Source organism: Triticum urartu, chromosome 2A, assembly GCF_056163025.1.
Source record: "Triticum urartu cultivar PI428250 chromosome 2A, HENAU_Tu73, whole genome shotgun sequence".
Lineage (NCBI taxonomy): Eukaryota > Viridiplantae > Streptophyta > Magnoliopsida > Poales > Poaceae > Triticum > Triticum urartu.
This window is the reverse complement of record NC_141874.1, coordinates 140,847,156-140,872,959: the sequence shown is the minus strand read 5'-3', so window position 1 is coordinate 140,872,959 and position 25,804 is coordinate 140,847,156.

Sequence of the window (25,804 nt, the reverse complement as noted above, 5' to 3'; positions counted from 1 at the left end):
TGCAGGAGCAAACGTTCTTGGAATGACCTGAAACTTCACGGAGCTACTTTTCAGAAAATAAGAAAAATACCTGCAAAAGATGAAGGCCGAGGGGCCCACCACCTTGCCACGAGGGTGGGGGGCGCCTACCCCCCTAGGGCGTGCCCCTACCTCGTGGGCCCCCTGTTGCCTCTCCGACTCCAACTCCAGCTCCATATATTGAGTTTCGATGAGAAAAAATAGGGAGAAGAAATCATCGCGTTTTACGATACGAAGCCGCCACCAAGCCCTAAAACCTCTCGGGAGGGCTGATCTGGAGTCCGTTCGGGGCTCCGGAGAGGGGAATCCGTCGCCATCATCATCATCAACCATCCTCCAACAACAATTTCATGATGCTCACCGTTGTGCGTGAGTAATTCCATCGTAGGCTTGCTGGACGGTGATGGGTTGGATGGGATCTATCATGTAATCGAGTTAGTTTTGTTAGGGTTTGATCCCTAGTATCCACTATGTTCTGAGATTGATGTTGTTATGACTTTGCTATGCTTAATGCTTGTCACTAGGGCCCGAGTGCCATGATTTCAGATCTGAACCTATTATGTTTTCATCAATATATGAGTGTTCTTGATCCTATCTTGCAAGTCTATAGTCACCTATTATGTGTTATGATCTGTTAACCCCGAAGTGACAATAATCAGGATACTTATCGGTGATGACCGTAGTTTGAGGAGTTCATGTATTCACTATGTGTTAATGCTTTGTTACGGTTCTCTATTAAAAGGAGGCCTTAATATCCCTTAGTTTCCTTAAGGACCCCGCTGCCACGGGAGGGTAGGACAAAAGATGTCATGCAAGTTCTTTTCCATAAGCACGTATGACTATATTCAGAATACATGCCTACATTATATCAATGAACTGGAGCTAGTTCTGTGTCACCCTAGGTTATGATTGTTACATGATGAACCGCATCCGGCATAATTCTCTATCACCGATCCATTGCCTACGAGCTTTCCATATATTGTTTTCGCTTATTTACTTTTCCGTTGCTATTGCTATCATCACTACAAAATACCAAAAACATTACTTTTCCTACTATTACCTTTTGCTACCATTATCACTACTATCATATTACTTTGCTACTAAACACTTTGCTGCAAATATTAAGTTTCCAGGTGTGGTTGAATTGAGAACTCAGCTGCTAATACTTGAGAATATTCTTTGGCTCCCCTTGTGTCGAATCAACAAATTTGGGTTGAATACTCTACCCTCAAAAACGGTTGCGATCCCCTATACTTGTGGGTTATCAAGACTATTTTCTGGTGCCGTTGCCGGGGAGCATAGCTTTATTCTTTGAGTCACTTGGGTTATATATCTGCTTATCATTATGAAGAACTTGAGAGATCCAAAAACCAAGATCTATCCCTCAACTATGAGGGGGAGGTAAGGAACTGCCATCTAGCTCTGCACTTGATTCACCTTCTGTTATGAGTAAGTTTGCGACACCTACACCTGCTTCTGCTATTCGTTCTGATATGTCGCATGTTATTGATGATGCCACTTCTGCTATGCATGATACTTATGATGAAACTACCTCTATGTCTGATACTACTATGCCACTTAGTGATTTTCTTGATGAACAACTTGCTATGGCTAGAGAAATTGAAAATATTGAATCTGATGATACTGATGAAAGTGATGATGAAGGATCACTTGTTATTCCTAAGGGTTATGTATTTGATCAAGAAGCTTCTTTAGCTATTTTAGCGTGCCAAAATAGAACTGAACTCAAAAGATTATTAGCTAAATGGAGTAAGCAATCTTTAAATGCTAGAATGAAACCTGACCCTGCTTTTGCTACTTCACCTATCTTTGTTACTGATAAGGATTATGAATTCTCTGTTGATCCTGATATAATTACTTTGGTTGAATCTGATCCTTTTCATGGTTATGAATCTGAAACTGTTGTGGCACATCTTACTAAGTTGAATGATATAGCCACCCTGTTCACTAAAGATGAGAGAACTCGATACTTTTACATCCTTAAAATATTTCCGTTCTCATTAAAGGGTGATGCTAAGATATGGTTTAATTCTCTTGATCCTAGTTGTGTGCGTAGTCCCCAGGATATGATTTATTACTTCTCTGCTAAATATTTCCCTGCACATAAGAAACAAGCTACTTTAAGGGATATATATAATTTTGTGCAAATTGAAGATGAGAGTCTCCCACAAGCTTGGGGGAGGCTTCTCCAATTACTTAATGCTTTGCCTGATCATCCTCTTAAGAAAAATGAAATACTTGATATCTTTTATAATGGACTAATCGATGCTTCCAGAGATTACCTGGATAGTTGTGCTGGTTCTGTTTTCAGGGAAAGAACACCGGATGAAGCTGAAATTCTATTGAATAATAAGTTGACAAATGAAAATAATTGGACACCTCCGGAGCCAATTCCTGAGCCTATTCCTAAACCAACTCCGAAGAAGAGGGGTATTCTATTTCTCAGTCCTGAAGATATGCAAGAGGCAAAGAAATATATGAGAGAGAAAAGGTATTAAAGCCGAAGATGTTAAGAATTTACCTCCTATTGAAAAAATACATGGTCTTAATTTATCGCCTGTTGAAGAAACATATGATCTTAATCCTTTACCTATTGAAGAAAATTATAGTCTTGATAACCCGACACAGGTAGTAAAGGTAAATTCTCTCTATAGATATGATAAAGCCGTAATCCCATTTACTAAGTTTGCTAGCCCATGCTTAGATGAGTTTGATAAATTTATGGCTAAGCAAGAAGACTTTAATGCTTATTTTGGTAGACAATTGAAATACAATTCAAATATGCTTGAACACTTGGGTGATTATATGGCTAATATCAAAGGTGAACTTAAACTTATTAGTAAACATGCTTCTATGGTTACCACTCAAGTAGAACAAGTACTTAAAGCTCAAAATGATTTACTCAATGAATTGAATAATAAAAATAATAATAATGTTGCTAGAGTGGCTACTAGAACTGGTAGAATGACTCAGGAACCTTTGTATCATGAAGGCCATCCTAAGAGGGTTGAGCAAGATTCTCAGAGAAATAATATAGATGCACCTAGTCCTTCTAAAAGGAAGAAAAAGAAAAATGATAGGACTTTGCATGCTTCTAGTGATCCTATTGTTGAAACACCTGAGAATCCAAATGATATTTCTATTTCTGATGCTGAAACTCAATCTAGTAATGAACCTGAAACTAGTGATAATGTTAATAATAATGTTCATGATGATGCTCAACCTAGTAATGATAATGACATAGAAATTGAACCTGCTGTTGATCTTGATAACCCACAATCAAAGAATCAATGTTATGATAAGAAAGACTTTGTTTCTAGGAAACATGGTAAAGAAAGAGAACCATGGGTTCAGAAACCCATGCCTTTTCCTCCCAAACCATCCAAGAAAAAGGATGATGAGGATTTTGAGTGCTTTGCTGAAATGATTAGACCTATCTTTTTGCGTATGCGATTAACTAATATGCTCAAAAACAATCCTTATGCTAAGTACATGAAAGATATTATTACAAATAAAAGAAAGATACCGGAAGCTGAAATTTCCACCATGCTTGCTAATTATACTTTTAAGGGTGGAATACCAAAGGAACTTCGAGATCCCGGTGTACCCACTATACCATGCTCCATTAAAAGAAATTATGTTAAAACTGCTTTATGTGATATTGGAGCCGGTGTTAGTGTTATGCCTCTCTCTTTATATCGTAGACTTGATTTGCATAAGTTGACACCTGCTGAAATATCTTTGCAAATGGCTGATAAATCAACTACTATACATGTCGGTATTTGTGAGGATGTGCCTGTTGTAGTTGCAAACGTTACTATTTTAACGGACTTTGTTATTCTTGATATTCCCGAGGACGATAGTATGTCTATTATTCTTGGAAGACCCTTTTTGAATACTGCAGGGGCTGTTATTGATTGCACTAAAGGCAATATCACTTTTCATGTTAATAGTAATGAGCATACGGTACACTTTCCGAGGAAACAACCTCAAGTTCACAGTATCAACTCTATTGGAAAAATTCCATCGATTATATTTGGAGGTTTTGAATTTCCTCTTCCTACTGCCAAGAAGAAATATGATATTCTTATTATTGGGGATGTGCATATCCCCGTTGAGGTAACATAGGGTTATTCAAAATTTCTCCGGTTCCATGTTATTCGGAATGAGTTCATTAACAAGACTTGATCAACCTTGTTAGTGGATTCCTTTTGATGATCATGAGATGGATGAAACTAGAAGGCACAACCTTCTGTACCCCACTTTTATTTTCTATTATTTATATTAAATAAAATAAAAATAAATATTTTTCTGTCTGTTATCTGATTATCCGTACAATATAAAAATACCTCAAAAATAAAAGTCCTCCAAATGCCCTGAAATTTAAATATGATTTTTTTCTAGAATATTTGAGGATTTATGGAACTGAGAACACACCAGGGGGGTCAACCACCTTGCCACATGGGTGGAGGGCGCGCCCACCCCTCTAGGGTGCGCCCCTGCCTTGTGGGCCCACGATGGCCTCCTCCACTTATTCCTGCACCCACACACTTCATCTTCCTCCCACAAACACGAATATCCAGCTCAAACCCGAGTCCAAGCTCATTTTGCTGCCATTTTTGATCTCCTTGCTCAAAGCACCTCTCACAAAACTGCTTGGGGAGATTGTTCCTTGGTATGTGACTCCTCCATTGGTCCAATTAGTTTTTGTTCTAGTGCTTTATTCATTGCAAATTTGTGTTGCTTAGGTGGCCCTGTTCTTGGGCTTGCATGTCAAATTTATCTGGTCAAAAGTAGTTTTGATGCATGATATAGGCTCTAGGCACTTGTGGGAGCAGTTGCTATCAATATTATTGAGTTTGGTTTACTTTTATTTTGAAGTTACTAAAAAATTCAGAATTTTTCAGAGGAAGAAATATGCTTAGGAAAATGTTCCAAGGTGGTTCTTCAAGGAAGCAAGGACCCAGGCTTGCAATGCGTGATGCTGATGACGAGCCACCAAGAGACGCTCCAGTGCGTCCTTGTGAATGGCCCTGTGAGAACTTTATGGATCAAGCGGGAATTAAGGAAGAATTCAACGCATATTTGCGTAATGCTGATCTTGTGAGCTTCGAGGAAGAGAAGTGCAGCCAGTATCACAACCTCACCAGTACCTTTGTGAGGAGGTTTGAATTTTCAACTTCACGTAATTCTCCAACTGTCCTGTTTGATCTTTATGATAAATCTTACACTATGGACTTAGAGGATTTTACCACTGCTTGCAAACTTCCACAATGGGGTAGTATAAGGGATCCTCGCAAATCTGAATTTAGAGATTTTCTTGCTAGCATAACTGTGGGAGAATCTAGAGATATTACACAAGCTACCATAGGGAGCATTCACTTTCCAGCTATACATTATTTTGCTCTCTTCATAGGTAGATGCATTAATGGTAAAGATGAGGCATGTTATATGTGTGTCCCCGATCTCAGTATTCTTAGGAGTGCTGTGTTAGGAGACCAATCTTATAATTTGGGAGCCATTGTTGCATGTAGGTTGCATCTTAATAGACTTAATGGAGATTTATTTGGTGGAATTTATGCAACCCACATAGCTAATTTTCTTGGTATAGACATACACGGAGATGATATTGAATTACCACCTGCTTACCTAGACTTTAATGCTATGGTTCATCACCAGTTTGTTGAGAGGAATGAATCACCTCTCCAGTACCGACTAATCTTTGACAGACGCCGTGTTGTCCGTATTACTCTCCCTACTCCTGCCTTCTTTGATTATCAAGCAAGAGGAGGATATACTATTACCAGAGAGGAGGCAGATGAGTACAAGAGGAGAGAGGAGGCCGCTCGTCGCCACGCTGCAGCTCAGCAGGCGATAGCTGCTGCATCGCAATACGACCCCAACTACTATTATGGATATCCGCCAGGCCAGCCGTGGCCATAGACCAACTTAGGCCAAAAGCCTAAGCTTGGGGGAGTACGTATTTCCCACCGACATTACATTTATGTTCACACACTCATTGCTAGATGTCGGTGCTCATACTTTTTCATTGTATCATCCATGCTAGTTTACTTTCCTTTTTATGCTTTCTTCTTGTGTGTTTATTAAACCTTAAGAAAAACCAAAAAAAATAGTTGTAGCTTTTAGTTAGTTAATTTCCATGCTTGTAGTAGTAATTAAAAAGAAAACCCAAAAATATTTCCTGTCCTTCTTTTGCTTGTTGGGAGCTTTCCCGTGTAAATATTTTATTTCTTTTCTTTTCTTTGGGGGTCGATAGGAGAAGACCATGATGAAATTGTTGAAGTGGCTCTTATATGCATTATTGTTTATCTGACAGAAGAGCCCATATTGCCTTGTCTTCTCCTGTTTATTGAATGCTTGCAGATTCCAGCTTAGTCCAATGCACGTGCATTATTATCATTATTCACACTATTCGGTCGTGCAAGTGAAAGGAAATTATGATGATATATGATGGACTGGCTGAGATGAGAAAAGCTGGTATGAACTCGACCTCTTTTGTGTTTGTAAATATGATTAGTTAATCGTTCCTGATTCAGCCTATTATGAATAAACATGTTTGCAATGACAATTAGAGATCATAGTTTTTTGTGCCATGCTTGATTAGCTATGAGTTATAATGGTTTACCTTGCGTGCCAACATGCTATTAAAATGGTTATGATGTGGTATGATAGGGTGGTATCCTCCTTTGAATGATTTAAGTGACTTGACTTGGCGCATGTTCACGCATGTATTTGAAACAAAATCAACATAGCCTTCATGATATTTATGTTCATGGTGGATTATATCCTACTCATGCTTGCATTCGGTGTTGATTAATTTTAATGCATGTTCATGACTGTTGTCGCTCTCAAGCTGGTCGCTTCCTAGTCTTTTGCTAGCCTTCACCTGTACTAAGCGGGAATACTCCTTGTGCATCCAATCCCTTAAACCCCAAAGTTATTCCACACGAGTCCACTATACCTACCTATATACGGTATCTACCTGCCGTTCCAAGTAAATTTGTATGTGCCAAACTCTAAACCTTCAAATAAATATCATGTTTTGTATGCTCGAATAGCTCATGTATCAACTAGGGTTGTCTGTATCTTCCATGTTAGGCGGGTTATTCTCAAGAGGAGTGGACTCCGCTCCTCACTCACGAGATAAATGGCTGGTCACCGGGATGCCCAGTCCCATGCTTTATGCAAACTAAATCAAAATAATTGCAAACAAAACTCCCCCTGGGACTCTTGTTAGCTAGAGGCACTCGTTGTTTCGAGCAAGCCATGGATTGATGCTTGTTGGTGGAAGGGGGAGTATAAACTTTACCATTCTGTTTGGGAACCGCCTATAATGTGTGTAGCATGGAAGATATCGCCATCTCTTGGTTGTTATGTTGACAATGAAAGTATATCGCTCAAAATATTATTCACCTCTGTTTCAAAACCGAGCTCTGGCACCTCTACAAATCCCTGCTTCCCTCTGCGAAGGGCCTATCTATTTACTTTTATGCTGAGTCATCATCCTCTTATTAAAAAGCATCAGTTGGAGAGCACCGCTGTCATTTGCATTCATTACTGTTAGTTTACATTGAGTATGACTTGACTGGATCTCTTTTACCATGAATTACAATGTCTAGTCAGTCCTTGGTCTTTAAAGGTGCTCTGCATTTATGTTTTGCGGTCTTAGAAAGGGCTAGCGAGATACCATCTTGTTATATCATATTATGGTTGTTTTGAGAAAGTGTTGTCATCCGAGATTTATTATTATGGCTCGCTAGTTGATTATGCTATTGATATGAGTAAACTTGAGACCTATACGTTATTGTGAATGTGGTTAGTTATAATCTTTGCTGAAAACTTGAATGCTGGCTTTACATATTTACAACAACAAGAGCAAACAGAGTTTGTAAAAGTTTTTATTTATCACTTTCAGTTTATCAACTGAATTGCTTGAGGACAAGCAAAGGTTTAAGCTTGGGGGAGTTGATACGTCTCCAATGTATCTAATTTTCCAAACACTTTTGCCCTTGTTTTGGCCTCTAACTTGCATGATTTGAATGGAACTAACCCGGACTGACGCTGTTTTCAGCAGAATTACCATGGTGTTATTTATGTGCAGGAGCAAACATTCTCGGAATGACCTAAAACTTCACGGAGCCACTTTTCAGAAAATAAGAAAAATACCTGCAAAAGATGAAGGCCAGGGGGCCCACCACCTTGCCACGAGGGTGGGGGGCGCGCCTGCCCCCCTAGGGCGCGCCCCCCTACCTCGTGGGCCCCTGTTGCCTCTCCGACTCCAACTCCGCCTCCATACATTGAGTTTCGATGAGAAAAAAATCAGGGAGAAGAAATCATCGCGTTTTACGATACAGACTCGCCGCCAAGCCCTAAAACCTCTCGGGAGGGCTCATTTGGAGTCCCTTCAGGGCTCCAGAGAGGGAAATCCGTCGCCATCATCATCATCAACCATCCTCCATCACCAATTTCATGATGCTCACCGCCGTGCGTGAGTAATTCCGTCGTAGGCTTGCTGGACGGTGATGGGTTGGATGGGATCTATCATGTAATCGAGTTAGTTTTGTTAGGGTTTGATCCCTAGTATCCACTATGTTCTCAGATTGATGTTGCTATGACTTTGCTATGCTTAATGCTTGTCACTAGGGCCCGAGTGCCATGATTTCATATCTGGACCTATTATGTTTTCATCAATATATGAGTGTTCTTGATCCTATCTTGCAAGTCTATAGTCACCTATTATGTGTTATGATCCGTTAACCCCGAAGTGACAATAATCGGGATACTTACCGGTGATGACCGTAGTTTGAGGAGTTCATGTATTCACTATGTGTTAATGCTTTGCTCCGGTTCTCTATTAAAAGGAGGTCTTAATATCCCTTAGTTTCCGTAAGGACCCCGCTGCCACAGGAGGGTAGGACAAAAGATGTCATGCAACACTACAAAAAAATACACTTCTGTGATGATACGTGTTTGTCACAGTAGGTCGCTTGTTTTGTCATGCATGTACATCCATGACAAATTTATGACAGAATCAAGATAGTCATACCTGTGCTGTCGTAGAAGTGTTCCATGACATTACCAAAATTATCATCACGGAAGTGTCCACTTCCATGACGAAAAATCACGCGTCACAGAAGTGCTTTCGTCAAGGGTGGCCGACACATGGCATCCACCGTAACGGAACGCCGTTAAGCTATCGGGTCGGGTTTTGGATCCGATAACCCGTTAACAGCCCCGACCAATGGGGATTTTCCACGTGTAAAATCATCATTGGGTGGAGGAAACATGTGTCGGCTCATCGTTGGGACAGATGTCAACCACTCATTGGACGGAAGGCGCCTATGATACGTCGACACGTGGCATGGCCCAACAGAGGCCCATTCCTGTGAAAAGGCCGGCCCGTTTGACTTGGTCAAAATCTGGCGGGCCGGCCCATGGAAAGCCTATTAACGGCATGTTCGAATATAGCCCATTTACAGCCCGCTAACCCAAGGCCTGTTACACCCTATCCGAATTAGGCCCAGTAGCGTCATTTGGGCCATCCAATATGATTCCAGCCCATTTTCACTTCTGGCCCATGTATGGCCCATGACGTCTTTCGGCCCATATGAGGCCCTATGTAACTCTTGGCCTACTAACGGCTAGTGGTGAAACTGGCCCGTGATGAACAGTGTATCACTTTACACCCATTAACGGCCCGTGGTGAAACTGGCCCATAATGAACAGTGTATCACTTTATACCCATTAACGGCATGTTATTCCGTTGGCCCATTTCCAGCCCATGTTATCTTTTGGCCTTCTCAGAGCCCATTTATTCTTGGGCTCATTTCCAGCATTCGTTTACTTACGGCCCATTACTGTCATTTTCTGCTTGTGGGCCAAATTTAGCCCGTGGTTACAGTCGGCCCATTTGTGGTCCGTTAATACGTTGGGCCGATTTCATAGCGTCATCAAATACGGCCTATTAACGATGGCCCATTATGGTCGGCCCATGAACGGACGATTCCAACTCTAGCCCGTTTACGGCCATAATGCAGTCTGTTTGGCCCATGTTTGGCCAATCGATTATACGGCCCGTATAAGGCCCATTGATAATACGACCCGCAGAAGGGCCATTGTTTCTACGGCCCATAGAAGGCCCATTATTTCTACGGCCCGTAGAAGGCCCACTGTTTCTACGGCCAGTAAGAGGCCCAGTGTCACTACAGTAAATATTAGCCCATGGTTATTGTGGCCTAGTTTTAAAAAATAGGTTATTGCAGCCACTAGCTAACCGCGGAAAAAGAACTGCAATGACTACAAGGAAACAAATAAACAAGACAACAAGGAAATAAATAAGCAAGCAACTAACGCTAGGCTATCACGGTTATTACACATATTACATCCACTGGGCATCAAAGTTCGCCACTAGTGCAAATATAGGGAACAAAGCAGCATATCATATGCACTGGTTGTCAAAGTTGGGGACCAGCGCAAATAAACGTCGTAGCAAAACAAATCCAGAACTGAAACCACTTCAGAAGATCTCAAGAAACAATATCCTGGGTACCCATAATGCTGGCAAGATGCTTAGCAAGCTTATTAACTTTCTCTTGTTTGGCGCTTAAATCCTCCAGCGCTTGCTGTTGCACCAGAAAATATGCATCTGAATTCTGCGGGGACTTCCTTAGTCCTTTAGCTTCCTGTCGCAGCACATCTGGTCGATGTCTTTCAACTTGAAGTTGAGACTCAAGAATATGAACTGATTCAGGCAGCGAGTTCAAAGAGCTTGTGCCAGTAGTAGTTGCCAGTAACTCGAACACTACATCAAGACAGGACTTTTGGGTTCCCTCACTGTCATCAAGATAGTTTTTATCAGCTTTCTTGGAGACCAACAGGGATGTCTCACTATCTTGAACCTTATCTGCATTACTTCCTTTACCATTGGATAACGTGGTACTGTTCTCCAATATTTTGTCCGCATTCTAAAAGAGAAACAAGCAGACACATCACATGTTTACCATGTTGTATATGAAACTCATTTTGGTAAATGAGTTCAGTAGTAAAGTGGACAGGATAACAGCATGAAACAAACATATATCTATGTACCATGGTCACTTTATGGTCTATACCATTCTAGTTTTTGTTGCCAAATCAAGATAGAGACACAGTTCAAATAATATTTGTTCAAGACAAAGCAGAATAGACAGAATATAAGTGTGGGTAACTGTAGAGCAATAATAACACTTGTAATGTGCATGACATGAGAACATAATTGTTTATTCAATTGAAACTGAAATCAACATAAAGCAGGTTACAACAGCAAACCGGTTAAAGAAACAGGTTTAAAACATACCTGTTGCACCATTGGAGTTTCAATTCCATCCTTCAAATTTGAAAATAGTTGGTATGAGTAAATACAGTCATGCAAGAGCAAAGGAGTATGAACCATAGCTACAGAACCTGACATGAGAACAAATCTTCTTATCCTTTAAGCGTTGAGTTGGGATTCGGAGTGGTGGTCCTCGTGCTTTGGGCACTGCAGTTCCCTTACTAACTGCTCGTGTTTGGGTGCTCTGTGGTGGAGACGGTGTTGTGTCAACTGGAACTGGGTTACTATCTGCCGGGGTTGGGGTTAGAAGGGGTGTAGCTGGTTCTCTGTCCAACCGGGTAGGGGTACAATCTGCGAGAGTCTGGGTTATGTGCGGTGGATCTGGTCCTTGGGCAAGTACAACCATGGTTCTATCTGCATCAACTGGTAGCACTATCTTTTCTGAAGACCGTGTTGTTACTCCCTTAGATACTGCCATCACGCTCTCCAATTCAAATGGCTGATAAACAAGAAAAGTAATTGAAAGTATAGACATTGTATGATAGACAGGTGCAATGGATAGTGGGGAATAAAAGAGGGCATGAAATAATTCATATTTATGTTATCTAACCAAACAGGATAGCATGACACAATTTCACATATATGATGGCTAACTAAACAGGATAGCATGACACAATTTCACATTATGATGGCTAACTAAAAAAGATGGGAAGACATAGTTCAAAATATGAGACTATGTAAACAGGATGACATGACATAACTATATAATGTGTTTATTAAATAGGTTGGCATGCCATAATTCACATACATTCACGGATAGAATGCCATAATTCAAAATATGATGAATGTAAACACTAAACAGGATGAGATGATATAACTATATGATGTCTTTATTAAATGGGTTGCCATGCCATAATTCAGATAGATGATGTGTATGTACTATGTAAACATGATGGCATGATATAATTCAAATATATGATTCATATAGTAAGCAAGTAAGCAGATGGCAATCCATATATGATGTAAAAACTAAGCAATGCAAGACAACATGCATGACATGGGTAATATAACCCTGCCAAGTTTGAGCATAGACCTCAGGGGGAAAATAGGACTGGTCATTAGTCTCTGAACCCTCCTGTGAGGAGCTCTCTGTAACCAGCAAGATGTCTGCTTCAGCGGGTAGCATTGTCTACTCTGAATACCTTGTTTTCACTCCAGATACTTCCATCACCGCTTCAAATGGCTGATGCACAGGAAGAGTAGTTGAATATACAAACGTTGTCGCCAAATGGAACACGTAATACAAAAAAATGATAGCATGATATAATTCACATACATGATGATTGGCTAAACAGCATGGCATTTCATAATTCACATATATAATGCCTTTGCAACAAGATAGCATTGTATAATTCACATATATAATGTCTTGCAACAAGATGGCAATGCATAATTCACATATATGGTAATTAGACACTGAATAGGTGGCATTCACACAAAGCATGTCTAAACTAATCAAATGACATAGCAATGTGAGACACCATACGCACGATATGAGCAACATAACCCTGCCAAGTTAGAGCATACACCTCGGGGGGGAATAGGACTGGTCATCTGTCTCTGAATCCTCCTCTGAGGAGCTATCCGTAACCAGCGAGATATGCGCTTCATCAGATAGCATAGTCTGGTCTGAAGACCTTGTTTTCACTCCAGAATTTGCCATAACCGTGTCAAATGGCTGATGCACACGAAGAGCAGTTGAATGTAATAACATTGTTGATAAATGTAATATGTAACGGAAAAAAGGATGGCCTGATATAATTTACATATAAGATGACTGGCTAAGCAGGATGGCATTGCAAAATTCACATATATGATGCCTGGCTAAACAAGATGGCGTTGCATAATTCACATAAATGATGAATAAACTAAACAGATGGCATTCGCACAAAGGATGTCTAAACTAAGCAGATGACATATTTGATGTATAAAGTAAGCAATGCAAGACACCATATGCATGATATAACCGACATCGGCATGCCAAGTTAGAGCGAAGACCTCAGGGGGTAAATAGGAGTTGTCTTCTCCTTCTGAATCCCCCTCAGAACAGATATCTTCCTCTCGATTACAATCCGAAATGCGTGGAGGGGGGCTGCCTTTGCGCCTACCATGGAGCGACATCTGCATGAAATTTTATTGCCACACAAGGCTCGTCTCTTTTTCTCTACATGTTCAGTTCCATTGTTTACAATAACTGTCATGCATAGGAATAAAACATAGTGAGATTATGTAAGGAGTGCATGCAGAAATCCAGAGTGATGGTAGCAACCTGTGGATAGACTCAAAACCAATAATAGCAGGTAGATAATGGCTTTAGTTAAAAAATACAGATAATGGCTTCTTTACTGTTTGTTTCCCACCCAAAATGAAACTCATAGTAGACACCGGAGATTAACCAGATAGTAGATAGATACTATTGATAGCGGCCCTGATATGTACCCCACAACCATTTAAAAACTCAACTTTGACCATTAGTTTGGAGCTGACTCAGAGTCTAATCGGTGAACAGGACGATAAAGTAGCATGTAATATTAAGCGATGCATAACGTAAGCAGACACGAAAGAGTGTGACCTCTCTTGCGGACCCGTGTAGTCCTCGAGGTCATCTGCTCGGTTGATGATGGTAGTGCAGTTTTCATGGCTGCCAGCGGCGGGGAAGAAGATCTGAGGCGGCGAAAGACAATCTAGAGGCCGGATCCCTGCTGTGTTGGACCCTTCTGTCGTTGGAGCAGCTGGGCTGGGGTGGACGACGGCGCAGCAAGAGCGGGACAAACCACGCAAGGTTTTCTTTGACAACTATCTGTAAGAGAAGTAATTCTGAAAGGGCTCGTTTGAATTGGAGGATTCCAACAATGCAGGGATAGGAAATAGACAGGAATAGGATAGGAATGCACGTGCAAAACAGAGAATTTAAAAACACGGGATTTCTGCTAATCTGGGTGTTTGATTCACAACAATTGGAAGATCACAGGATGCAAAGAAGCATGGTGAGATTAAGTCAAACCACAAGAAAATGTACGGTTATAATGCTATTATGCTACTATCTCTTAGTCTTGTGCTTCATGAATAGGAATTTGAAAAGGAGGACAAGTGAAAATTAAAATTCCTATGTTTTTTCTTTCAAGGAGACACTAAAGGAACAAATATGTATGCTCAGTGGACAATATATATAACATGTAGAGTAAAAAAGAGATGCAACAAGTGTACAACCTCTTTGGCGAAGCCATGTCGATCTCAGTGTGATTGGGTTGGCCGGTGAGGATGCTCCGGCTGACTTGGCTGTCGAAGGAGGGGAAGAAGATCTTAGGCGTCTGGAGATGGAGCCGAGGTACTGCTCCGCTGTGATGGAGGGTTTTGTCGTCAGAGCAGCTCCGGTGAGTTGTACGACGCCGAGGCTGAAGCAGGACAAGAGAGACAACGAACAACGTTAACCTGAGTGGAATTCTAATAGCATCTCCAATACATGACGTAAAATACATAACCACAAAGTGCTAGATGTAAAATACATCGGCCGCTCATCTCTGAACTTAACCGTCGAAACTGAATTTAACTGTCGAAACTGAACTTAACTGTCGAAACTGAACTTAACTGTCGAAACTGAATTTTGTTGTCAAAACTGAACGCACTAGCAAGGTGAGGCTACACGTCGGTTGACTGACTTTTTCATCTCTGGTCAGTCGATTTTGCAGCCGTTGGATATGAAATCAAGGGCATGCGGTTCACCTTCAACCTCCACCCCCTGAGCCGGCCAAACAGCAGCCCCCCGCCGCCCGCGGTGCGCCGCCCCGCCCGCCCCGAAAACACTCCCCACCGCCGGTCCGTCGCCGCCCCGGCCATCCCTCTAGGCCCCCCCCCCGTGCCGAGCTTTTTCTCCGGCGATCCCCATGCCACCGCCCCGCCAACGCCCCACCACCACCAGCGACCACCACCCCCATCCTGAACCCTAAGATAGATAGTGGGGTACCTCTCCGGCGAGCCCCCCTCCCCACTGCGGCTGGTTCTTCCTTCACCCCGGCGGCATCGGAGTGAAGTGTAGCTAAATCGGAGCAGCATCGCAATCAAGAGAAAGAGCGAGAGCAGCAGCGCGACCAAGAGCAATAGCAAGAGCAGACCAGGTAGGGGACCGAGAGCAAGAGCAGAGAAGCAGCGCGAGCGAGAGCTAAAGTAGCAGCAGGTCCTACTGATGTGGACGTCGCCACCGAGGGAGCGATGCCGTGGAGGAAGTTGCCGGCGCCGCCGCCGTGGATGGAGCCGCGCCGTGTCGGCTCGGGACCGAGCGCCGGCAGCACCGTGAGATCGAATCAATAAGAAAATGCGGCGATTAGTGTACAACCTCTTTGGTGGCGCCGATTAGGCCGCAGCTTCATCCGAGGAAATGGTGATGATGATGCTCTCCCAGTGGTGCAGGTGAAGACGGCGGTGTGGGAATGGAGGTGGCGCGAAAGACGAGGGGAACATCGGGGCAGCTCCTTGGAGGTGGAGGACGGGGTGGCTGAACCGGCGGGACAATGAGATCAACGACGGATCCTCATCCGGTACGATGGATGAGGGACGTCGAGGTGTTGCTGTGGATGACCTCATCGTGGAAGAGGCTCTGACTGGGTGGCGGACGGAGCAGGGTGTGGGGTTTTGTCGCGGGTTTTCGCGGCCTCGGTGTACGAAAGGGTGGGCGGATGGGATGGCAGTGGGGAACCATGGCTTAGGGACGCGCTTTTCCGAAATGTGGGGTAAGTTACAAAAGTACCCCCACCGATTTGAGGCGGTTCTTTCGGTTCAGGGGTACCACGGGCATTTGGCGTGTCGGGATTTCACAGGAGGTGGGAGTTTTCGCGCGTGTTGTAATTTCGGAATAGCAAGGCACGGGTTGAGATGGAGGGAGTTGTCGGAGCACAACGAGACAAAGATATATCTTAAGGCCTCCTTTGGTTTGTAGGATTTTTGTAGGAATTCTATAGGATAGGATTTGCAAAGGAAAAATTCCTTTGAAGCCCTTTGGTTTGTAGGAATGGATTCCTATTCCTATGTAGGATAGGAATCAATCCTTCACGTTTTGGAGGAAAAAAACATTAGCCTAGACTCAATGGAAAAAATCCTATCCTATGCACCAAATGACATCTCTTTCTCTATAGGAATTGACATGCATGTCATCTCACTTCCTATGATTTTCCTATTCCTATAAAATTCCTATCCTATGAACCAAAGAAGGCCTAAATATTTCGGGCTAACAAGGCGCGGGTTGAAATTTCCGGACAAGCCTAACGTGTATTGTACCAAATTAATGCGCCCTACAAATGTCATTCAAAACTTTGAATTCATGTTATGTTCAATTAAAATATTTCACTACGTGTATAATGCATGCAACCTACTACTCAAATGAACGTTTTAGTGCATTCCAAATGTATATACTACCGCTTCAATATGAACTAAATTTGAATTCATTTCTCTATTTGAATAAGATCTACAGTAATGATTGTTGTGAAGTCAAAGCATTTGAATTCGTTTCTCTGTTTTAATAAGATCTACAATCATCATTATTGTCAAGTTAAACCATCGTTTGTGTATTATCTTCACAGCACACCACATGATTAGTCTCGAGTTACATATGAACTATGTGTACTATATGAACTCGAACTAGATTTTTTGAATCCACTTTATTTTGATTTCAAATCACATTACATTTCTAGCTCTAGCTAGATCTTCATAATCTAAACCATGTATGGTGCCCCTCCCCTACGCCTACAAGTATTTAGATGTGAGTTGCAAACACCTTACATTACCACAAATTCAAATAAAATGTGAGAATGTTCGATATATAGTTTTAAGCTGCAAACGCCACACATTATCACAAATTCAAATAAAATGTGAGATTGTTTGATGTATAGTATGGTTTAGATTGTTCGGGATTTAGCAGTGAGTTGCAAACACCATGCATTGTCACATTATGGTATAACATGTGCACAGCACGTGTATCACCGCTATATTCATGCATGCAATGTTTAAAACACTATGATCTCCTATTCAAATATATGAATCCGCTTTCATATCAAATTATGATCTTTGTTAGTCTCTTACACCCACACAATCCTCTAACCTTTGTAGCTACCACTAACTTTCTCTCATGCATGCACACGCCCTCCTCGCCCTCCCCCTCCCTCGGCATTCTATCCACTGGCACATTCTTTTTTTTCTTTAGGTCGTTCTCCCAAAGTCTCCACAACTCCTTTCCAACACACACCGATCGATAAACCTCTCCAGCGATGCCTGCCTACAACATACAAACACACCTTCAATCTCCTCCTTTATGTGTCCTTGCCTCGTGTCTCTCATACGGTCCTTATAACTCGTTTTTACCCACACATCAATCGATCTACCTCATTAGTTGTGTCTCTCCCTTCCTCCGACAAACAACAATTAATCTACCGATCTAGTTAGGTTTGCTAACCAAACACATGGTTCCCCTTCATCATCCATGGATGCGTCCCGACAGATCTATCACGCACAGGCACACACAGAAACACATCCCCACCCTTATTGATAACATTGCAGTTCCACCCTCAGTCTGTCTAGTAGGCCTCTCCCACCATCTTCGAGAAGCAACTCCATCACCCATCTAGCACTCTACGCCTCTCCCTCCCTCTCCCTCCCTCTCTCTCTCTCCCATCATATTTCCCGTCCTTCAGTTATGTATGGATGTCGACCGATCTCCCTCAAGACATAGATGGGTCTCTCCTTCTCAACACATATACGAGTCGTTCTACCTCTATAGTTAGGCCTCTGCCTACCCCTCCCACCACCCCCTCCCCCCCACACACACCGATACATCGAGCGCTCTAGTCATGTCTCCTTGCCACACACAAACTTGGGGTGTGCCCTCTAACGTTCTGGTAGGCCAGTCGCCCTATATCTTTGACTTGTACACACACACAATTTCGATGGCTCTCTTCATCGATCTCGCACCCACCCACCTGATCCTCTCTTCGACTCTATCGATAGCTATGACCCCTCCCTCTCTTCTCGTGGATTGCCCGACCCTCTATGTATGATATGGATAGGCCTCCATTTCGCACACATTGCATGCAAAATTTTGTTTGAGATGTCATCGACACATATTCCCACAAATAATTCACGAAATCAACCCCCCACCCCCACCCCCACCCCAAAACAAAAAACACTCACGAACGCGGTTTGTATCTCTCACACACACCCACGTAGGTGGGGGCGTGCACGAAGAGAAGAGGTGCATGCACGGCGCACGTACTCCTGTCTCTTTCCCAACCCCACCCGCGCGGGTACACGGTGGAGCTCATTTCTGTACGAAAAAGGCAGCCCACGTGGTAATTTGGCACGTGTCCACTTGGTGGAGGGAGGATCGTCTACCATGAGTGAACAAACAAATTGCGACTTGACGTGTTATGTTAAAAAAAGAGGCAAACCATGTGGGGCCTACCTTAGAGGCAAGGCTCTATACACTGGAGTACTTTTGATGTGTCCCGTCAACTCATAGAACGAGGAGAAGCTTGCCTAGTACGCCGCCTCCCCCGCCCACGGGCGCGGTGGCTCACAGGATGAGGTGAAGCTTGCTTACTATGCCTTACGCCCGCTCCCTCGCCCATGCGCGCGGTGGCTCGCAGGACGAGGAGAAAAATTTACTACTCCCTCCGTTTACTCCTCGTCCCTACTACCTTGGTTATAGAGATTATATCATATTGTTTGGAATATATATGTCCTTTAGTAGATTTCAATATGAACTACTAGTACATACTCCAAACACTGATGTATATAGACGTATTTTAGAGTGTAGATTCACTCATTTTGCTCCGTATGTAGCACTCTCCCTCGCCCCTCGACCCTCGCCCACGTGGTGGACGTGCAGCAATTCATTTGGTCTCATATAGCCAAAACGATATATACTGCACTACCATTATTGCTCGACTTCCCAAAGAGGCGAAGAGCCAATCGCAAGGTCAATATTTTGGAGATGCCAAGCGCAAGGTTATAGGAGAACGAGTAGTAGGTGCCGCGTCATTTATAAATAAAGTTTTTTTTCTTCAGTGGCATGTACGCAATATGATAGGTTCATATGGAGAGAAAAGGAGTACATAGTCAGGACGGGCCAGCCTACACGGTTGCTTGCTGGGGTTGCTCTCTTCACACTCTCTCGCACAAAACAACTGTGGCCACATCTCTAACATCCCGGCGGATCACGTCCGCTTGGGGAAGGGGTGGATGCTTAGTGTAGATGCGGTGGCCGTCGCGAACGGCAAAAACCCACTATCGGCATGTCCCGATCAGGGGTCCCCGCCATTCTCTCTCACAAAGCCGGTGAGGTTGCCTTCGTCCCTTACTTACTGCCGTGACGTGGGCAGTTGCCGCCTCCCGCCGCCCTTCTCAAGGTTGAGCTACGTCCCTCAGGTACAACTCCCTTTACAGCCAGCTTGCACCACTGCTCCAACTGCCCACATCACTCCCTATGGATATTTCTCTACTTCTTTGCCCCGCACATACCTCTACTGGCTTCTACGTACTGTATTTGTTATGAGTTTATGTCTCATCAACTAGTCCCAGTAATCTTATTCTAATCACGCTTGTTCAATTTCTTTTCCACAGGGATGCTCATCTCGATTTTGGTGAAACTGCACAAAATGATCTGATGGTCAAAAGGTTGCAAACTTCATTTATTAGGAAGCTCAAACGTTGCCGGCAAATTGAAGCCTGGTCAGGGTTCACGGTTCAAGGGCTAGGGACTGCACGGATCGTTTTTTCTTTAGTTGCCTCTGTTCCAAAATAAGTGTCAACTTTAGTAGTAGTACAACTTTGTACTAAAGTTTGCACAAAGTTGAGAAACTTATTTTGGAATGGAGGGAGTACATATTTGCTATGATCTGTCAATCATTGAGATGCAATAGCATGCATGTTAGTCTCCTTTGTATTTGATGAAATGTTGCAACGGGCAACCTTGGACGCAAGATACATGTAACAGAAGCTGGAAGCTTCATAGCATTGTACAAATTTATCTCGCTGATAAATTACAATACGTACTATACTAGTAGTTCCTCCGTTCCTAAATATAAGTCTCTGTAGAGATTTCACCATGAACCACATGCGGATGTATATAGATGCATTTTAAGTGTAGATTCATTCATTTTGTTCCGTATGTAGTGGAATCTCTACAAAGACTTATATCTACTAGTAATAGCTAGCCCCCACTACTAGGAATTCTCTATCCTCTCCTTGAGCCACGTCATCAAAATTGATGTAGCCGTTAGATGAAGTAAATTAGTCCATAATAGCCGTCTGATCTTGACGTTGAGAGGCTCCGCACTAAGCCACATGCAAGCATGCAGAAATACCGTGCCACATGCATGTGAGTGGGTTTTAAATCACATCAACATGTCTGCATGAAAGCATGCACCGGTAGCATGCATGTAAGTGAGATTTTAAGTCCCATTAACATGTCAAAAAGAAAAATATAATCCCATTATGCAGTAGGAGTTCAGTTGGCTGATGTTTTTTCCTTATGTGGGATGATCTAAATGATGATGGGAGTTTATTTAGTTTGGATACCACATTTGTCATGCGGTTATAGAGTTTTTTTTGTTCTATGAAATCGATAATTTTGCGCAGAGAGATATACCCCTATTCCGCGCCAACGCGTGGGGACTCATCTAGTAATATTTAGGAACGGAGGGAGTACTATGTAAAGAGTTAGGTGTTGCACGGTGATAGTGTGAGGTGGGCCATGTAATCACTGAGCCTGCGTGTTTTCACTGCTCTTGCATGCCTCCGCTGTAAGAATGGAGAAAATTGTAATCTAGTAGTAGTAGTATACCTCCTTTCGCCGAAAGCGTGGGACATCCAGCAGTCCTACCACCTCAGTAATAAAGACCAATGAGCCGTCAAATCACATAGACCAAGCAGTAAGTTGGACAGACGAAGCAACCATCACTCTTGCACCAGTGAGAGGTCGCGTCCGCTCTGCCCGGGCATGAATGCGGCACCGATTCTTTGGAGCGGCGCTGACCGTTTCGGGCAGGAAGCGCGCGCGGGCGATGGAGGGGCTTTGGGTGGGCCAAGCTGGTCAGGAGCGGGCGTGGCAGCTGTCCGCATGTCCCTACTGGACACGCCCGGAAACGAGAGGATGCACTGACTCTCGCGGCTAAAATCGTACACTACACAACATCTCTCTATAGGAGTAGGTCGATCTGTCGCTCTCTCTAACACACACATGGTGTTAAACACACACACACACGCACACGCACGCACCTTGGTCCCGTTGCACCTTCTAACGTGACTTATTACACCTAGACGGAGGGAGTAGTAAGTATACAAGATACAGTGGCACACTAACTTAAGTCGAATACAAGTGGCCAAAATTTGTGTGCATGTTATAATAAGGATTCACTTAAAATAGTACGTGAGCGAACAGAGGGATCAATTGGACAGTGTTCCCGAGCAGTAGCGAGATGTGTGAGGTAAGATACACCGCTGGCGCTTTTAATTTTTCTTATTAATTTGTTTGTTTCACCCTCTGACTGGTGGGACCCAACATACTACGTGGAGAGAGGTAAGGTGACTAAGGCTGCATTATTTCTGCACCACTATGGATAGTCTTACCACCAAAGCCACATGACACAATTATGATTGAAATCCCAATGACTCCCACACACACACAAAAACACGGCATGCTTGTCACACGAATGCAGGAATGTATAAAAGGTTATTTCCCTCTCGTTGAACATAACGGGAGGGTTGTGTAGCTGGTTAGCCTGTTCGCTCACTCTCTCGCCCTCTCCCGCTGGAGCATCAGCGCTTGTAGTTGCTCTCTTCACACTCTCTCGCCCTCTCCAGATCTAAACAAGACTTCGTTGGCCTCTCTCTCTCCCCTCACTGCTACTCAAAGAGCCGGCAGGATCCGTCCGCCGGGAAGGGAAGGAGGCTTAACGTTGTCGCCGTCGGCGAGGAACTACCGGCGCAGCTGTTCACTTTCCACCCAGCGGCGGCGCGGGAGGGCCTCTGACCCCTTCTTCTTCGCCGATGTCCCGTCGCCCACCGAACCACGCCCCAAGAACCTTAAGGTATAATTTACTTACTCAACATGCATTGCTCTAGCTGCATGTATACCATGAATCTAGGACATGGTTCAAAGAGGAAAGGAGTGGGGGAAAGTAGTGGGAAAAGTTGTATATAGCATGAATCTAGGACGTGGTTCAAAGAGGAAATGAAGGGGGAAAGTTGTATAGCATTAATCTAGGACGTGGTTCAAAGAGGAAAGGAATAGGGGAAAGTAGTGGGGAAAGTTGTATCGCATAAATCTAGGACGTGGTTCAAAGAGGAAAGGAAGGGGCGAAAGTACTAGTTCAAAAAGGAAAGGAAGGGACAAGGCTGTAGAGTTTGAGCAGGACTAGATTTGCTGCACTCACATAGGGAAAGGCGTCTAAAGATAACAAAACTGGGACCGACACAAATATGATCCTTGGTTGCTTGTTCTTTGTTGCAACAGACTGTGCATGACCACAGTACATCGGTAGATGCACATGGTGCTGGTGCGTCCACTGTCCCGTGCAACTCATTAGCTGTTGTTAATCTAAGGCCATGTTTGGTTAAAAACTGCCTAGTCCCTACCTGCTGGGTTCCGGGGACTAAACATGGACTAGAGGTTATTAAATGACATGCTAAAAGACCATGTTACCCCTAGTAATGAACTAATAGAGACAAGGTGCAATGCATGGCAGGGGAAACTGTTGGAAAAAGTCCCAAAAAGACTCCCTCGGGGTCTTCTTTCTTTAGTCCCAAATGCCCACTTTTAGTCCCTAAAAGTCCCTCCTCTTTGGTTTAGATGGGACTGACATGGAGTTTTTTAGTCCCTACACCAAAATGTCCCTGTAAACAAACACCCTCTAATAATGCCGCTGGAAAATTGATGCAATGCCACAGTTAAAAGCAAATTACATGTTTAACGAATTTTATTGTTAATATAATCTCTATGTTAATATTAATCAATGCCACCATTTGAGAAATGCTACTGTCTTGCTTTCTTTCCCATTTAGATAAGGTAGATGCTTCTTTTTGTTGGCTTCTGTGTCATCCACCGTTATTGACCACTAATTGTTTCCTTTGCACCTCTGTGTAAACAGGGTTATCTGCTTCACCTTGTTGCCATTGTGACCTTTTGTTGCACTACACAAAACACTTTTGTTTTAAGAGTGTTTTGTGCAGTTCAACCAAATTGTCACACCGACAACGTTGCTTGATTGCTTGATCTTAGTGGAACTGCACAAGAGGAGATCTTACTTCCTATCCATTAAGGCGAATTTGGTTCAGATCTTCTTCTTGTGAGTTGTTTGAATTCCGCATCATGAGAGGTCAGTACTAGCCTTCTTTCACATGATTCTGCAGTGTGCATTCATATGTTGTGCTACTTGTACGATAATGTTTCTTGATTTTAGTGAACTGCACAAATGGAGACAAGACTTCCAATCTGTATGTGCACCGTAATATCCCATTGAGGTAAGATAAGGATATTTCACAACTGTAGGCCTGTATTTTGCCACTTTCATCCGAAAATTAAGTTTAGTACTATACTTGTGCTCCCTAATTGACATGCCAAATCTTACATTGAAGGCGAAGCTTGTTTGTTATTGAACCAAGTGATGAAGGGGAAGAACAAGGGGAAGAAAAACAAATATCAACTCCCGGTGCTGTAATGAAGCACTGGAACTGTGATGACACAAGTAATGATATAGTTTTGCATCTTAATTTATTGCTATGGCTGGAACGAGCAATTGTTTTGCCACTGATTTGATGCCACTCTTAATGTAATATGTAATTATTTCTACTTGTGCAAACAGGGATCTTCTTTGAAGATACCATATATTTTAGTGGAACTGCACAAGAAGATGTTGGAAACATTAAACTAATCGAGGAGTATATAGTAAGCATGGCCACCACCGTAGATTGCAACAGATGGTTCCGGAGAATTGCTTCATTTGTATGCTCTACACAATAAGCCTCCTGACAAAGGTTGGTACTCGCCCACTGATTTCATCCATATGATTGAGCTTTGTCATCTCTATTGGTGTTGTGCTACTATTTAGATACTGTCATGAAAAAGTGGTATTGTCCTTGAGAAGTGCTTCATCTGTGCTGTTTTAAATATTTCCTTTCCTTTTTTCGAGCAAACAGTGATGCTAGCATTTAGTAGTCCTCTTGTCTTTGCACAACAGGATCATCTTCCTCTGAAGAAGAATATGGAGTACGTGAAGTGACTAGTTCCAATTATGCCAGGATGAAGAAGCCATGTCTATCTTATCATCAGAAGGAGCAGTTGAAGGATGGTTACATTACTCCCCACAAGACCAAACTAACTTCAGCTCAGAAGGACTGACAAAATCTCCATTTTTTGCTGTGATGCGCGAGTACAATGTTGTTCTAGGATTCTTTCTGGTGAGTTTCATTTTTCTAAAAGTGTGCTCTACATGGACCATGTATGTGCCTGTTGAAACTGTCAATTCATAGTACAGTTTGCTCTATACTAATCACTTTTTTGTATTTGTGCAAACAGGGGTGCTCAGCTTGATTTCAATGGGAACTGCACAAAATGTTCATGAATACATCGAATCATTCATTTCCACCACAAGAAAGGAGGTGCCGATAAGTTCAAGGCGTTGCAACATATAAGGGCGAAATCATACAAGCTACGCGCGAATTTGGTTGATTTTGGTGGAACTGCACAAAAAGAACAGCTAGTTTATTTAGCACGAGGTGCCATGTCAATGTCCGAACCGATGGCAAACCCTGCCCATTCCACAATCGTAAGCATTTGATATTTTGGAATGGGACAACCTTGTCAAATTTTACTCATTGATTTTAGCAAGACATGCGTTTGATATTTTTGAATGGGACGCCCTTGCTGTCAGCAGCGTCGATCAATTTTTTCTTTATTCTTTAGTTGTGAAGTAAATACTGCCTCTGACATTTGAGTCGCTAAGATGCATAATCATCAATTGTTTTGAATGTTCTCTATGAATTGACAGGCCTGTGTGTTTGATTGCAATGTACAGAAATGCTAAAAACCTGCTCAAACTCTTTGTACTCCTTCTGTTCCTTTTTACTTCGCACATTGTGAAAGTGCATACTTTTTTGTATAAGATTGGTCAAAGTAGAGATACTTTGACTGCAGACAAAACTTGTATGCAGACTAGAAAGGACCGGAGGGAGTACATGTGAAACTGCTGCAAACGAGGTGATCACTCTGGGAATAATGCTAGTACATATTGTTTTGCATGTTCATCCAATGCCAGTGATACAGGAATTCGAACTAATCGAAATAAATTCATTCATACACGGTCGGATTTCATATAAACATGCCAGATT